Source organism: Danio rerio, chromosome 11 (genome assembly GCF_049306965.1).
Source record: "Danio rerio strain Tuebingen ecotype United States chromosome 11, GRCz12tu, whole genome shotgun sequence".
NCBI lineage: Eukaryota > Metazoa > Chordata > Actinopteri > Cypriniformes > Danionidae > Danio > Danio rerio.
In genome coordinates this window covers 34,088,741-34,106,889 of record NC_133186.1, presented here as the reverse complement: position 1 = coordinate 34,106,889, position 18,149 = coordinate 34,088,741, and the positions used below count along the sequence as shown (strand labels likewise).

General features: G+C 37.8%; 1 long non-coding RNA gene across 2 annotated transcripts; it reads left to right on the top strand.

Annotated features, from left to right (window-relative positions):
- Positions 1-708: 708 nt before the first annotated feature.
- Positions 709-17,749, top strand: LOC141376634 (uncharacterized). Of its 2 annotated transcripts, XR_012387229.1 has the most exons (4): positions 750-1,090; positions 6,161-6,263; positions 15,899-16,061; positions 16,172-17,749. It is a non-coding gene; the product is annotated as an uncharacterized lncRNA (long non-coding RNA). The 2 variants fall into 2 exon arrangements; XR_012387230.1 differs by lacking the exon at positions 6,161-6,263 and having other exon boundaries at positions 709-1,090.
- The last annotated feature ends 400 nt before the right edge of the window (positions 17,750-18,149 follow it).

The window sequence follows — 18,149 nt, the reverse complement described above, 5'->3', positions numbered from 1 at the left end:
TGTGTGTGTGTGTGTGTGTATATATACACATATGCAGGTCTGAGGCTGTCAATTTGAATTGCAAAGGGAGTGTAAATGTAATCATGTTGAAATACTACATTTATGTTCATTAAAAAAAAGTTTTGGTAATAATTTCCTTTTAAATGTGTACCTTACACATACATACACTCCCTGATAAAAGTCTTGTTGCTTATCCAACGTTTAGGAACAACAAATATTAACTTGACTTCTAGTTGATCATTTGGTATCAGAAGTGGCTTATATGAAAGTTAAAGGCCTATAGATTATGCTTATTATACCAAAATAAAACATGATCATGCCTCAGATTTTTACTTATTTAATTAGGACAAAAGGGTCTGACATTGCTTAGGCAAAAGTCACTTAACAGAAATAATGTACAGGATAGAATATAAAGTCATGATGCAGTGGAAAAAGAATTAATATTGTGTATGACTCATGAGCTTGGATGACTACATCCATACATCTCTGCAATGACTCAAATAATGTATTGATAAAATCCTCTTAAATGGCAAAAGAAAAGCATTCTAGCAGGACTCCTAGAGTTTTTCAAGATTCTTTGAATTCATCTTCAGTGCCTCCTCCTACATCCTACCTCAGACATGCTCAATAATTTTTAACTCTGGTGACTAGTTTGGCCAATCCTGGAGCACCTTAACCTTCTTTGCTTTCAGGAACTTTGATCTTGGAGGCTGAAGTATGAGAAAGAGCACAATCCTGCTGAAGAGTTTGCCCTCTTCTAGGGTCTGATATGTAAAGGGCAGCACAAATGCCTTGATAGCTCAGGTTGTTGATGTTGCTATCTGCTCTGCAGATCTCTCGCACACCGCCATACTAAATGTAACGCCAAACCATGACTTTTCCATCGACAAACCTGACTGATTACTGTGAGAATCTTGAGTCCGTGCTGGTTCCATTAGGTCTTCAGCAGTATTCGTGATTATTGGGATGCAGTTCAACAGATGATGCATGGGAAAAATCTACCTTCTGACACTTTTCCAAACGATCAACTAGAAGTCAAGTTATTATTTGTGGCTCTTATAACTGGGATCAACGACAAGACTTTTGTCAGGTAGTGCATACACTTCTATATTGATGTTTAGTGATGTTTAATCTGTTTGCTTGTTTGTTTGTTTGTTTGTTTGTTTGTTTGTTTGTTTGTTTGCTTGTTTGTTTGCTTGTTTGTTTTTAAACTTAGCAAGGATGCATTAAATCAGTGGTCACCAAACTTGTTCCTGGAGGGCCTGTGTCCTGCAGATTTTAGCTCCAACCCTAATCAAACACACCTGAACAAGCTAATCAAGGTCTTACTACGTATACTTGAAACATCCAGGCAGGTGTGTTGAGGCAAGTTGGAGATAAACCCTGCAGGGACACTGGCCCTCCAGGACCGAGATTGGTGACCCCTGCATTAAATGAATATAACAAAGTCTGTTGCATCTGGAATAGTGTTTACAATCAAGTAAATGCTTCCTTGGTGAGTATACAGAAAGCGTCTTCTCAAGAAACATTTTAGTTTTTTTGAATACACATATACACATTTAGAAATACATAAAATTAAACAGATTTTATACAACAAAAAATTGTGGTTTTAAGAATCTACACATTGCTGTATTCTTTATTGAGATGAAAAAATAGCAATGTTTCAGTCAAAGAACCTCAGCCTTAAACACTCGCATAGCTTAGTAAGATCTGAAACATTCAAACATAGTTTCAATTGGTGAAACCTGTTAGAGATCAAGGTCAACCACGCAGACAGCAGTGCTATCGCACAATTAAAACAAGACAACCACATTGAAGCAAACTTGCACAAAATGTGCTTAAAATTGTGATGTCATTTGCATGCCGCTATGAGTTTAGTCCAAATGGCTTGGTTTTAAAGAAAAGAGTTCAAGGTCTTGAAAGTCTGGCTGAGGTAGAAGACAGCTTGCATTCAGCTTGCAACGTATACAAGACTGCCGTTTGGATCGGTTGAAGAGCATCACTGTGGTTTATGACTCTCACAGAGAGCTCAGCCAACATAAAGGATTCCATCACCTCAGTCAAAAACTACTATTCATCTCCTCAAGCAACACAGATCATCAATTATTGATCAGCCTTCTCCACGACGTCCTCAATCACACGTGCGAGAGAGAGAGTGTTTAGTTAAAAGGCACTGGTGCATTCAGAGGACTGAGGTGTATTGAGCAGACAGTGAATTGCCCGTATAGCGGCTTGTGTCTGTACCTCATGTTCACATAATGTCTAGTGGTTTAATAATGGATTATTACTTGACGATCCACACCGTTTCCAAATTATTTATAGTACTAACTCTTAACAAAACAGGTTGGGCACAGGGTTGGTTACCAGAAGGATTTGTCAGATAAATCCATATGATATCGCAACAGCCTTATAGGATGTTCTCAAACTTGTAACTTGGTTCTCTTGGTCAATACTAAAACCCTAAACAAAACATTTAATGTAGTTTAGGTTAGCTTAGTGTTCACAATATCATTATTGAGACTAAACATCAGTATATTTTGAATGACTTTGATCTTTGTTGAGGTCACATTCCATATAAACTATTACAGGATTCATTTGGAAGCACACAAAGATCTCTGTTAACACAACAGCGATGCAGCCAAAATGGAAAGGTTCTTCCCTTGCTTTTTAAAAAGTTTCACCTTCACACAACATTTTTCAAAATGATCCTGCAGAAACGGGAAAAAAATGCTTTATTAAGTATGCCAGAGCAGTGTTTGGTGTGGTCAGCTTGTTGATAAGCAGTACCTGTAGGTAATGATGGCATTGGTGTGTATGTATTTGCTATGTGTGTATGATAGGTCTCCACTGTTGGTTGTATTGTGAAGTAAATGCACACTTAATGTAGCTGATGAAGCATCAGCAAACACTTGAGCAACAACAATACTACCATTCGCCATTGTAGTGTGTTTGTTTGTGATTTTCTTTAATCCGTGCCCATGATGTCGTTTTCAAAGACTCTCATTTTCAGGTGTTTTAACAGACGCAAAACATTTTCAAATAGTCAAATGATACTTAGCAAGCGTGAATGCACAATATTTTGACTTAATAAAAATACTTCCTAGGTGTTCTGATCATTTAAAAAACAGCATATTTAGCTAAACTAAAAAGGTACTATGACATAAATCACTTAATTCTTTTAACAAACAACTTGTAAGTGTTTGTAAATCAGATAACACTGACTTGTCAGCGTTGTACAAAGGGTTCATGAGTGTTTTAAATAGTTAATGAGTATTTTAAAATACAAACAAAGAGAAAAGTAATTTTTGTTTGTGAATTCCACTAAACAGAACTGACTTCAACAACTATTTGGTTTATCTATTCATCTATTTAAAAACTATATCCCTAACCATAGAAAAGAGGTAGGCAATAGTTCTAGGGATGCTCTGATCAGGATTTTTTGCAGTCGATGTGAACACCCTGTCATGGTGTTCGGCCGATACAGAGTACCGATTCTGATGCTTAAATCTTTCTCTGCTTGTAAACTCATAAACAAACACTTGCGATCAGTTCACGAAATCGGCCAAATTAACGAGTACCAATCAAGTTGTGGCATGTAATTATTAGCCGATACCAATCTCCAGCCAATTGATCAGAGCATCCTTAAGTATTTCTAATAGGGATGTAACGGTATTGTAAATACCGTCATACCGCAATATTAAATTTTTTCGATATTACCGAAGTCGCATGACTCGGTAAAACTATAGGTCTTCTGAGAAAATTTGCTCAGGCGAATGAAGCGAACGGGAGGTAGCTGAAACTTCATTTCCCATCAGCCCCGGCGTGGCCATAATCCTTTGCGGTCTGTTGTCGCTACAGATCCAGTAATGCGGAAATGGAGTGTGCTGCTGGTAGCGGAGATGAAAAAAAGATGGAAATGATCGAACCTAAAGCGGGTGTTGTCGCCGCGCGCGTGCTGAATAGCGGTGCTGTCGCGCGCGTTCTGATCAGCTGTGTTGTGGCGCGCGTATTGTAAAGCGCCGAGGGGGGGTTGAGCGCGCATACTCAAGAGAGGTGTTATCGCGCGCCTACTGAAGGGCTGGACTGGACGGAGGTTGTGTCGCGTCGCGGGGGCACTTTTGATCGTTTTGGAAGGGCATTTTCTATCCAAGACTAAAAAGTGCATGTACACTGCACAGGTTGAGCCCTATGTGTGCACGTGCCTGCAAGTTGGGGAATACGACTAATAACAGTCATGGGGACTGCAGAAACACAGCACACTGTTCAGATTGATGCAGACATTGACTTGTACCGCAAAGAGATCTCTATCTCACTCATGGTTTGTCCTCTCAAGTGGGGGAAAGACAATGCACAACGTTACCCCACTGCTGTCAACATGGGCCAAGTCATATCTCTCTTGTCCCAGAATCCTCAGTCCCAAATGAGAGGGGTTTTTTCTGTTGCAGGGGACATTGTAAATACCCAGAGATACCAGCTTTTACCAGATTATAGTTATATGATAATTTTCCTTTAAACCCATCTCTATCTAAGTGAGTGATTAAATGTTAAATGTGATGAGTTTTTAACAATACTAAATTGAAACTTTATTTTTTTTTACATGGTTTAATAATTTTTTGTTATTAAAATTGAAGTTCCTGTTTCAAAGTTAACAGATAGATGGCTAATTTGTATGTCATTGACACTTTTGGCACTTTTTTGGAGTATTTTCAAAAGTTTTTTTTTTCTCCTGTAAATGATTCAATAAATACCGTACCGTGACATTCATACCGAGGTATTACCGTACCGTGAAATTCTGATACCGTTACATCCCTAATTTCTAATGTTAATCTTAAAAGTCAAAACACAAGACAATAATTAATACAAATTACAACATGCACACGCATCATTAGTTTGCCAATCAGACTATAATGGTTGGGCTGTATTCACTAAAAACAAGTGGTTCAAAAAGTCAACAGTCTGTTATTCGAAGAATTAATATTTTTACTTAAGTGCTCAAATATTAGGATGTATATTTAACCCAAAACACAAGGGTCAAAAAAGATGACAATGAATAAAAATTGTGATGGGCTGTTAGAAAAAATATAAATAAATCCTGTTCAGTCCTTTACGAGGCCTGTTAGTGCAAAATAGGTCTTTCATAAGGAGCAGCCTTTAATTTAACAGTCAATGGCACTGTATTTTTCATATTTGTGTGGCTCAGCGTCTGAACAGTGGAGGAAATCTCTGCAAAGTTGAGCCTATAAGAGACACTTGCTGACAGCTCTCATGAAGGGAAGGAAAAACATATCTACCATTAATAACTTTACTCTCTTCTTAATCTGCCTGCTCAGATGCACGGCAAGAGATGGGAGTGGTGAGAGAAGAGGATGAGGAGAGAAAGAAAAAAAAAATGCATTCCTGTGAGAATCGCTTACCCTCCATTAGCTCAGACTAATACAGTGCTAAAAGAAATATCCACTAGACAGACATGAAAACAGAAATTATGTAGCGATAAAAAAACATGCTGAATCATTTACTAACTCCCATGGATAAGCGCAGACTCGAGCAAAAAAAGAAAATACTCTGTATCCTCAAGCTTGAAAAATTCCTCAAAAATAAACCTCTCAAGTGCAGTGTACGGCTGACCCTGAGCGCTCCCTGCCTCTCACTGCTACATAAACAAACTGAACTTTATGCAGTCTGAGTATTTGTCTCCAAGAGCATCTATTTGAAGATACAACCCCTAAATATCTCCAGCTAAAACTGGAGAGTGGAATGAAAAAGAGAGGCTCCCAAATAGTTCCCAGCAATAAGAGTCTTTGATAAATGATGTATGTGGTTAAGAAGACATCACTGCTGACTATTAGCAAACCCAGAACAATAACCAGTCAATCAATACAGTTTACTAGATGCTTCAAACAATGGGGTTCATGGAGATTAACCAACTTTTCCTAACCTGTTTTCTTCCCTCATTTAAGCAATAACAATTCAAATGAGAGAAAACAATGGATAAGAGTCTGTTTCCTGTGTGACCTGCTTAATGTAGTGCATCTGATTGCTTACTATTAACTATTCAACACTATAAAAAGCTTTTGAACTGGAGATATAAGTGTGTTGTTAGCATGCTGAACATAATATTTGGCTTTAAGTGCTCTATCCACTAACATTCTGCTCTCTACAGGTCACAGTAAAGCATTCACTTCTGCCATTAAGTCAAAAGGATATATGTTTTGGTGAAAATCTAACTGCTGAGTTGGTGTTTTATGCTGAACGCAGGATATGAGGTAGTATGTGCAAACGCTATGCATGTTTTAAGGGAAAGCTCAGTGCCTCTTTTTCACCTCCCTCTGCTACCAATTAAACTAAAACACTGCTACTTTGATCATCCTCAACAATGAAGCGGCAAAGTGAACACAGCTGAAGCTGCGCATGCCGTTCTGTAGGGCCAGCACACTGCAGAGGAGCTGCTCTCAAAGATTAGGCACACACTAACATGCAACAAGACAACATACAGATCAGATTTTATTTAGTAGACAAACACAATAAGCTAGAAGATACCTGCATGCTCACTGTACACAGACAGGCAGATATATAGACAGACAGACAGACAGACAGACAGAAAGACAGACAGACAGACAGACAGACAGACAGACAGACAGACAGACAGACAGACAGACATAAAGACAGGCAGACAACCAGACAGACAGACATATAGAAAGACAGGCAGACATATAAACAGACAGTAAGGCAGACAAATAAACAGACAGATAGAAAGACAGGCAGACATATACACAGACAGAAAGGCAGACAAAGAGAAACATGGAAGCAGACACAGATAAACTGACATTTATACAGACAGGGATGCAGACACACAGATAAGGAGACAGTCAGACATGCAGACAGACAGACAAGGTAGACACACAGACAGATAAGCAAACATATATGACAGACACGGAGGCTGACACATATACAGTCAGACAGGCAGACAAACAGGCAGACAGACAGACAGATAGGCAGACAGACAGACAGAGACGCAGAGCCAGACGTATAGACAGTCAGACATACAGACAGACAGGGAGGCAGACAGTCATACATATAGACACACAGACAGACAGACACACACAGACAGACAGACACACACAGACAGACAGACAGACAGACAGGCAGACACATAGAAAGACAGGCAGACTTATAGACAGACCGGAAGGCAGACAGGCAGACACATAGACAAGCAAACATACATGACAGACATGGAGGCCAACACATAGACAAGACAGGTAGGCAGACAGACACATAGACAGACAGGGAGGCAGACACAGACAGAACAACATATAGAGAGGCAGGGATGCAGGCAGATACAAACAGACAAATAGACAGACAGGGAGGCAAACTATCAGACATGTAGACAGACAGGGAGGCACACAGTCAAACATATCAACAGACAGGGATGCAGACAAACAGCCAGACACATAGACAGATGAAGGCAGACATATAGATAAACAGACAAACACAAAGGTTGACAGACACCAACAGACATACAGACAGACAGTCAGATACAAAAACAAAAGCAGGTAGACAAACAAAAACATAAAAAGTATCATGGTTTCAGAAAGGCCATTTACATAAGCAGATTTTTAGATTTTGAAACCACTTTAATTATATATAATTTAAACACAGAACATAGAATTCATTTTCCATTGCTCTGATTTAGTCATGATCTATCCTGTTATTAAAATCAACTGCAGCTTATGCATCAAGAATACCAAACAAATGTGATATAAATTTCCCGTTGGAGTACTTGAGTAAACTGTCCCTCACAAGATTTGTGGTGCACTTCTGTCCTATCTGCGGGCACAGGGCTAAACACAACTAATCAAATTATTAATTATTTATGGAATGGCTATGTTTAATCTCATCAGGGATGTTTGACTAATGCCAGTTTATGCTTTACAATGCAAATGAAGAGATATAACTGGCAGCACTAATCTCTGCGCTTTACAAGTATCCTGAGCACCCGAGTGTGCTTGCTAAACAAAAGGTCATGTTGACTTGTCAGAAAAAGACTGAAAATCAGGTTATTTTAATAATGTTTCATTCATTCAAATTAAGCACAGTGTTAATGCCTGCATAAGCACCGTGCAGCTTAAGGGAGCATTAAGCATCTTCACTTATATAAGCTTTTCTAGTATAAAGGACTGGTCGTTAACAAGCAGACTTGCTCATTTGTTTTCTGATCTTTTTCAATGTAGGCCTCTATACACAGACGCCAGGGGATTTTAAAGTGTAAATTGCATTTTAGAGGTGATTCAGGGCCTGTGACTTCATCGTTATATTGAAGTCACTATCAAGCAAATTGCTGGTGCTTCATCTCAGCATGACCATTTACTGGCCCTCAACTCTCCGAGGGAAACTTTCAAAATGCAATGGTATATATAAAGTAAATGTATTTCCCCACCTGAGCAATCCACACAACACCAGTCTGTCACAATAGTGTGAACAGCGCTGTGAAAATGGGTACTGTTACTTTATACTGAAGTGTTAATTAACCGGCGACTAGGGATTCTAAACATTAATGTGTGCAACCACTGAATTAAAAAAAATCTTAATTATTATATTTAGTGTTGTAACATAAAAACTCACTTAAAGAGAATAAATATTTAGCTAAGAATTGTACTCAGGTTTCATTTAATAATCTAACTTGTAGAAATGAATAGCTCCTTATATTTTAAATATATTAGTAGTATCACAGATTGGTTTGGCAAAAGTTCATTACATACTAATATTGGAAAAACAAAAGAGCTATGTCTGGGTAGTCAAACAAGAGCAGTTGATATAGATTTTATAAAGCAGTCATCATGAAGGGAAAAATAGTAGGGCAGAGGTCCGTTCTTCGTACCTCGCTTAAATGATCTTAAATGATTTGGCATATTCTGGATCTTTTAAATTTGGATAACTGATCTCTGGCTAATTTCAAACAAGTTCACGAATCAGATTAAAATGGAGCAACTGATCTGAGATCACTGTGTGTGTTGTGGAGGACAGAGCTATCGATCCTCGAAATCATGATCAGCATTGCAATGATTGGCTGACGGCACAGCAGCATTTGTTGTGGGCTGCAGGCTTTACACTTTCATGTGTCAGAAGTATTATATTTTTAGTTTTACATTTTAGATTGGACATTCTTCATTATAGTAGCCGAGGCCTATTCAAGTTTCTTAATCGGCGTAAGGAATTTAAATAAATTTTTGCATAAAACACACATTTTGTTATTGGATGCCGGGGTTAAACCCTACTTTTTTTTAAAGGACATCCTGGGACTATTAACGATTTAACATCTCATCTGAAAGACGGAGCTCACTGTGATGTATAGAGTCCCTGTCACTATACTGGGGCATTAGGACCCACACAGAGCGCAGGCTGAGCACCCCTTGCTGGTCTTACTAACACCACTTCCGGCAGCATCCTAGCTTTCCCATGTGGTCTCCCATCTAGGTACTGACCAGGCGCAGCCCTGCTTAGCTTCAGTGGGCGACCATGTGAGAGTTCCTGCGAGCTAAATATTGATTGTAAGAAACTAATCCTAAACTAAAACATTACTCGTATACTTTAGAAAAATGTTAATCCAGAAGGTGTCGCCTATACAACAGAACAAATAATAGTGCTGCCTTCATTACTGCAGTAAACAAAGCATTGTGACATCAAATATAGCAGAATTTTATCAATTTCTTAAGTTCACAGCATCCCAGAATTTCAAACTTTAACATACAACTATAATTATACAATTGTATATTCAAAAATAATTACCTTGTAACAGCATTTAAGTATTTTTAAGGGCCTAACATTTCTCTAAATTGATTTATCCACTTTTAATATTTAAGACCCCACGGACAACAAGTTTTATGTGATTGCTGTATAAATGTATGCAAGTTACTAGTGTTAAAGACCAATTTCCTTTCTCACAAAGCAGAACAGACAATAAAGTTTAAACTAAACTAAATGTTTCATATTTACTAAGTGTACTGACTGAAAAAGTCAAATATAAAAAAAAAATATATATATATATAATATATAAATATTTATATATATATATATATGTGTTTAATAAATCTCACTATACACTGAATAGGGGGGGAGCAGAAAAATTGCGTGTACACAGGTCACAGTGATCCTATTTTCAGTTTCTATAGAAAGTGCCACCAATTCAACTCGGGAGCAGTTTTCAGTTGCAGTTATCAGAGGTATAAATATGTATACCTGTATTTTCAAATAGGAGGTCAGGAGGGTGTTGTAGGGAAGATGAATGAACAAGAAGCTATATGAAGAGCGGTGATCGCTTACCTGTAACTGGACGGAGCGAACACTAAGGCCTTGGACGATTGGGTTAAATCGGGCCACCCCTCTTCCTTCTGTTGCCGTGGTGATGGCTTCAAGGACCTTCTCCAAACTTCATGCAGGAAATAAGCAAAAAGTTAGGGTCACGGCTTTGATTTGCCTTTACATTTTTCATAGCGGGTCATGCTGGGCTTGCACATCTTATCAGTATGGAGGACGCCTTGAGTGCACTTACTGCTGCTAATATACCTTTCACCAAAGACAATTGGTCCTTTCAGTGTTTACATGGAGCTTATATTTAAAAGATGAAGTAGTCATGATGAATGCTTTGTGCGTGTGAGCTAAATGTACGCTCTGCTTATAAGCTGAATGCAAAAAGACCAAACAGAATACAAAAGAGCAAAAAGGCTCAGTAAGAATGTGCACAAGGCTATGCGACTACATAAATAGTCCTCGCAGAAAGCGTTGCTTCAAAATAAATAATTAAAGAAATTGTAAAGTGAGAGTTTACATCAAACAAAAAAATGCTAGTATCATGACGCCATTGTGTGTAAGCTCAACAAACGGCAACCCAAAAACACACTGGGCCACTTAAAAAATATATGAAATGAATATCTGATGCTCCTTTTGATGACGCTGATGTTAAACAAAATTACAATGGGGACATTAAAGTCTAATAGAAAATCTATAATTGAGGGGGTTTAAATAATGGAAGGAGGCTGAAATCAGAAAGAACAATAATTGCATCATAATCTAATTGATTTCAACTGGAAAGAAGCGAGGCGGGAGGCTTACGTATTTTCTTCTCCCACAATGCAGATTGCAGAGAGCAGTTTGACCACATCTGTCATCATGGCCGGCTGACAAGGGTCAATGGCTTGGGCCAACAGTGCCAGACTCGTCTCCTCTCCAAGGATCCGCTCAAGTCCATACTGCAGACACAAAGAAAACATTATGCAATCCATCGGCTTCCCATGATGTTTTCTCAACGTAAAATAGCAAAGTTGTATTTAAATAAAATCTATACAAGATGGATGGCACAAAAATAAAATACAAATACAGATATCCAAAAATAAATCAATTAAAAATATATTAAAATAAACAAAAACAATCACTAATAAAAACAAACCAAAACATAACAAAATAATAATAATAATAATAATAATAATAATAATAATAATAATAATAATAATAGTAATATAATAATAATAATAAATGTATTTATACAGTGCCTTTCCAGAGTTCAAGGACACTTTACAAAAATGTGAAAAAAAGAGATAGTACAAGCAGACATTAAAAGAAAAATAAATAAGTAGAGACAACATTAGCTACACAAACATACAGGGAGTCAAATATAACAAAATGGAAAATCAAACAGTGGTCAGTTTGTCAGATCAGTAGTGAAGCATTCAGAAAACAAATGAGTTTTAAGTAAAGATTTGAATTCAAAGATATTATTAAAAGAATGGAGTGAACTTGGTAGAGAGTTCCAAAGTTTGGGTGCAATAACACTAAATGATCTGCCCCTCATTAAAGAAAGGTGGTACCGAGGGACAGCAAGTAAGCCAGAGTCAGAGGAATGCAAAGAGCAAGTAGGGGTGTAGGGGACAAGCATGTTTCAAAGACAAGAGGCTATATAAGGGTGTAAATACAAGGATTAGAATTTTGATTTTAATATGGTATGCAAAAAACATACAGAAACAAGAAAAAAAACAGAAATAATCCAAAAGCAAAAGATTTAAAGCTGTAAAAACTTTTCAAGAAAAAAACACGAAGGAATAAAATCCAAAGTGGTAATTATGGAGAAGAGTTTCATGCTTAAAATTAGAGGTGACTTATTCAAAAGTGGAGAAACCAAAGAAGGACATAAATGTAGCCTGTTGCTTTGTCCTTGAAGTAAATGACAAAACTGCGATCAGGGATATGTTAATAGTAGCGTGAAAGAGAGAGGGAGGGTAAAAAGAGAAAGAAATGGCAAGCATAAAGGTGAATGAAGAACACAGACACAGGACAGAAAAGCCTTGGGGGTCTGGAACGACAAGAGAAGATGGAGACCCGCAGAGAGATGCGAGGAGTCAAAGAGGGGAGAATATCCACGTCTGAACACAGGGGGGTTCGGTTAATGACGACCGCAGCGCTAACACCACAGGACCCATTTCTCATTAATTCCAAACACACTGATGTAACTTAAAAGACAATATTTCTGTGCTTGGTCAATCTTGAGGTGTGAGAGATTCACTTGGTGAAAAATGATTCACAAAAGTTGATTTTTTTATTGTCAAAAACTGAAAGACTATAAAGATTGTTGTATTGACAATATAAGCACACTCTGTGCTCATCTGGTGCTTTAAATCCACAAACTTCCAAAGACTTCCTAAAACTGATTCCAATTCTGATTCTGAATGTTTTATGATTCACCATCTGAAAACAAAAACTGAATATATTTCAAATAAATTAGTTTTAATTCACTGTTATCAGTATAGTCAAGATGTATACCCATTGACTTTATTTAAAAAATATTATTTTTATAACCGAATGTGGGCGGCACAGTGGCGCAGTAGGTAGTGCTTTCACCTGACAGCAAGAAGGTCTTTGGTTTGAGCCTCGGCCCATGTTATTCAGCATTTCTGTGTGGAGTTTGCATGTTCTCAATGTGTTTGCGTGGGTTTCCACTGGGTACTGCAGTTTCCCCCACATGTCCGAAGACATGCAATATAGATGAATTGGGTAAGCTAAATTATCCGTAGTGTTTATTTGTGAATGAGAGTGTAAGGATGTTTTCCAGTGATGGGTTGCAGCTAATAAGGCATCTGCTGCATAAAACACATGCTGGATAAGTTGGCAGTTGATTCCGCTTTGGCAACCCCAGATTAATAAAGGGACAAAGCAGAAAAGAAAACAAATGAATGAATAAATGAGAACCGAATGTTTAACTTTTGCCCAATCCCAATTCTACCCCTTCACCCTTCCCCTTAAGCCTGGTTTACACTTCTGCATCAAGTGATCGATGTGACCCACGGCGCATGCAGTGCGCGTAGCTGTGCATTTATACTTCTGCGAGCTGTTTCTAGTGTTCTGCAATAACACTTCCGAAACACTAGCTGGCAGTGAGGTGTTAATGTTCCTCTGTGTCGAGTTTCTTCGCTGGTGTTTTGTTTTTTTCTAAAAGCTTTCTTAATGTACAAGTGGCTCAAACTCGCTCATTTTGAGGCAGGAACCGGCGGAGGTGCAACAACTTTAACCATGAGGTAAACACAAAACAAAACTTTCCATCCGGAGCTCCTTCACAGGACTCCACACTTGTAAACAATCGCTTCATCAGGCTTGCACAGCTCTCGGTCCTACCCAGACTCGTCAGTGCTAAAAAGCAGACAAATCACAGAGCTTGCGCTACTCGTCATTGTGACGTGTAGTTACATTTTTTGAGAGGTGCGCGTCAGAGACGCCGACGGCCACGGCGTAGGGCTGTGCTGCGAAATAACATACGCGTGCGCTTGACGCAGAAGTATAAATCAGCCTTTACCCTCCTGGTTTTGAGTGTGGTCCTGAAAAATCTTCATTCGCAGGGTTATCTACCCCTTCCACTTAACCCTACGCCTTCAAGCTAAAGTGAATTGGGACACCTCTACCCCTCGTTTTGCGTTTTCCTATGAAGGGGTAGGGGTGTCCCAATTCACCCTTCAAACGAAGATTTTTCAGGACCACACTCAAAAAGAAAAGAAAATTTCCCAGAATACACCAGCCACAACGGCAGGATATTACATCCGGAAGAAAGGAGATCCACAAATTAGTTTTTTTTTTTTGTCATCATTACGAATTTTTCAACAAACAAGCACATGTTTTTATATATTTATAACCACGTTTAAGTTTTACCATCATGCTTTAAAAAAAAAAAAACGCTAAAATAAAAACCGCTAAATTTTGTGCAGGTGTTGTAGTGCTGTTCCAATTCTTAGGGGTACATTTTTAAACCCTTCCCCTTCACACTCGGTTTTAAGGGGCAAGGGGAAGGCGTAGGCATACAAAATTAGAATTGGGATTGGGCCTTTACCATCCCTAGTGTGCCTTAAAGAGTCAGTTCACACAAACATGAAAAATTACTGTTCATATTCTCATCTTTACACCAACCAAAGTCTTTATTTTTTTCTTCAACAAAACATCGAAATGATTGAACCTCGGTCTTTGTTGTTTTATATAACAAAAATAAATTTTACTTTCTTACATCAAGTACAATTAACTTGTCAATATTATGTCAAAACATTTAACCTAACACTCCTAAATATATGAAGTAAAAGTTGATTATCTTTAATTTTGCGTCTACATTTACTTAAATGAATCACATCAAGATCTTGTTTTTGCAGAAGGAACATTTGCTTTTACCAATTCAAGCAAAACCTATTAGAAACAAATTAGTACATTTGGTTTAACTTAAATTAGGATAAACATTTCCACTGACTTAATTCCTTTTTCCTTCGGCTTGTCCCTTAATTCATTCCACAGCAGTTTTCTGTATGCCCTTCCAGCCGCAAGCCCATACTGGATTCCATCATTTATACACACTTATTTACACACATACACTACGACCAATTTAGTTCATTCAATTCACTTATACCGCATGTCTTTGTACTGTGGAGGAAACTGGAGCACCCGAAGAAAACCCATACTAACACGGGGAGAACATGCAAAATGCCAAGACTATAAACATGAGGGCAACTCTTCTGCATTGTGGTAACCTTAAAACTAAAAAAAAAAAAAAAAACATACTCAAAATAATAAAAATTAATCTAAAAAGTCTTTCTCTCAAATTTAAACACATAAGATCGCTTTTATTTTCAAAACATTTTCCCATTTTCCTTAATTCAATCCCATGGAAAGCATGCTGGGACTTTCACATCTATTACTACATATTATTAAATTAAATGTATATTACATTATTCAAATTGACTTAATATTACTAGGTTTATAACAATTAGAAAATATTTCATTAATACATGAATATTAATATTTAACGCTCTCCACTTATTTCATTTATTACATCGAGTACATGTGTACATATTAAATATTTTACTTAGAAAATTCTAGTTATCCTTGACATTTAATAATAATTGAATATTGAACACAATTTTTCACTTTTGGGGAACTATCCCTTCAAATTGCTAGACAAAAAACTAAATTCGGGACATCATGGCAGAGTAAAATTTAAAAGACCCAAATCCTTTACCATCTTAAATCGTCACAAAAAAAGAAGAAGAAAAAAAGAAAAGAAAACTTGACTCAACTTTAGCAATTTTCCAGACATGAATCACTTGGAGAGAATTAATGTCTGACTAAAAAGCTATAGGACAGCAAATTCACCAAGTTGTGTTAATTGCTTCATAACTCATGCCAATTAATGGCTTCGACTGCCATATCTCAGGCTTGTTGTCATTCAGAACAGATGTTTGTGCAGTTTTTTTTTTATGCAGACTTAGGTATGAAAACATCCTTCCCGTCTCAGAGGCACAGGGGAGATAACACGTTATCACAGTGTTTACGCGCAGTAATGGATGTAAACATATTTGAGCCATTTTCTGTCTTCATTCCGCAGGAGTTGGTGACAGCTGGACGGGAGCACCTGGCTGGGTGGAATATGTCCCATGATGCCGCGGGGCTGAAGTGAGAGGTCTGGAGTGGTGACAGGCCTCTGGGTAAATAAGGCTCTCGGCACCTGTCGGGTGCTTGGGATTACACCAGACCTTTAGAGCCGAGGGGTATGTGCAGTAGATTTTGAAACTCACAGACTGGGATCTCCGGCAAAGTAATTCCCAAAATGACTACGCAGAAATAGATAAAGTAAGTGCTTTTTTTTCTTTGATCCTAGAAAAACAGGCCTGAGGAAAACAACGAAGGCTTCAACCCATTTATATTTCTTCAGTGGGTGACCATGACAGATTTCCAACTGAAAGATTCACTGATGCGCTTAATTGCTTTGCTTCCATTTTAAACAAATGGCATGTCAATTAAAGTCAATGATGAGACAATTGAATACAATCACAGTAAGAAAAAACTAAACTTGTGAAGCTCTTCAGAAAAAGAAAACTCAAAACGGGCTGTAGATAAAGACGGGATTTAAACAATGTTAAAATGTTCTGAAGTATCTTTCGTCCACTTTAAGGTCATTACTTTATTCCAGAATGAAAATTGACTTTTTATTTACTTTTTATTATAATTAGTGAAAGAAAAAAAATTTTTTTTTCACACATCTCAAGTGAGAGCAAGGTGTTTCCATGTATAAAAGCAGTTCTCAATGTCTACATCAAAAGGCCCAAATCTGAATTTTTATTAAAGTCAAAGGTCCGGAACCAGTAATATTGCATAATAAGCATCCATAACATGCATCACAAGTCAACACTATTTATTTATTTTTTAAATGAAGTGGTATTTGCATTCAAAACACATTAAATACAATACAAATGTGGCAAAATCACTAATATAAGTGCATTTTTGTACAAAACACACCAAAATGTAGGCCAGTAGTATCTGGATGCAGCCATGATGATGCAAGCTGAGACTGCATAACTCAATGGAGCTAGTGTCGTCAGTGTGGGGGGTAGGGTTAGGTCTGGGCATTAAAAAGCATTGCATGCAGGCCAACTGCACCAGTCTGCATCTAGACCTTTCCCCAAAAACAAATGATAAATACAAAAAGGTGGTTAATGAAAACTTTAGGTGTTGCAGTTTTGCGGTCCTTATATCTGTATTTTGCGGATACTGCCATTCAAAATGTCCGGGTTTCATTTCATAGGGGTGTTTCACATTTCCACGCTTCACAAATCAAGCAGAATGGCTTTGTGCTGGCTTGTGGCAAAATAAATGCATACTTACCTGTCCATTCAACTTTGAACTGTCTAATCTCTTCAAGTTTTTTTTTTTTTTTTCCGTGAGACTGTTATCTTCATCCATTCAAATGATCGCTTAGCTGTGGTGCGTTTAAGCAGCCCGCTCGATCCCGTGAAGCCTTGTATGATCACTGGATATCATGACAACAGAGTCATGCAGAAAAACCTTCCCTTCGATATTATTACGGGCCGTATTTTTTTTTTTACAAAAATACAAAACAACTAAACTGTTGATTTACAAGGTTTATGCATTTATCAATAAAGGAAATTCACAATTTGAATCCTTTACGCATGGTCTTGCAATACAAAATGGAGTCCGGTCCAGATTGAATACCCTCGCCGGAGTCCAGACTTTGAGAAGCCCTTTTGTATTATATATTATTACAGTTTTTGTGTCAAATACATCTTTGCAAAAAATTATATTTTTTATATGACAGATCAAAATCTGATATTCAATTTGTTGCATGTTTGTTTTGCATAAAACTGAGGGTTATTGAGTGCATCTTATACTGTATTCTAAAATTATCTGATATTAAGTACCCCGCATGCATAAATACCGCACATGGTCCTCCTGAATGGTTCTGTAGTCCTTTGCGGCGACACGCCCATCTAGCACAAGTACTGGGCTTAGGGAATGCCATGATATTGCAATCCAAACCATCACTGTTCCTCCCACATGCTTCATTCTAGGCATGCAACAGTCTAGATCAGTGGTTCTCAAACTGTGGTACGCGTACCACTAGTGGTACGCGGGCTTCCTCCTAGTGGTACGCGGAGGAATCGCCAAATAATGAAAGAAACAATTAACACTTTTAATCCTTTGATGCGTAATATAACATCGATGTGATCAGCATTGTCTGCTTGGTGAAGCGTACGATCACAACGCTGTGCTTAAAATGTTTATTTTAGTGCTTTGTGACATTAGCTGCTGAAAATCAGTTTCAGAAGTTTAAGAATTGA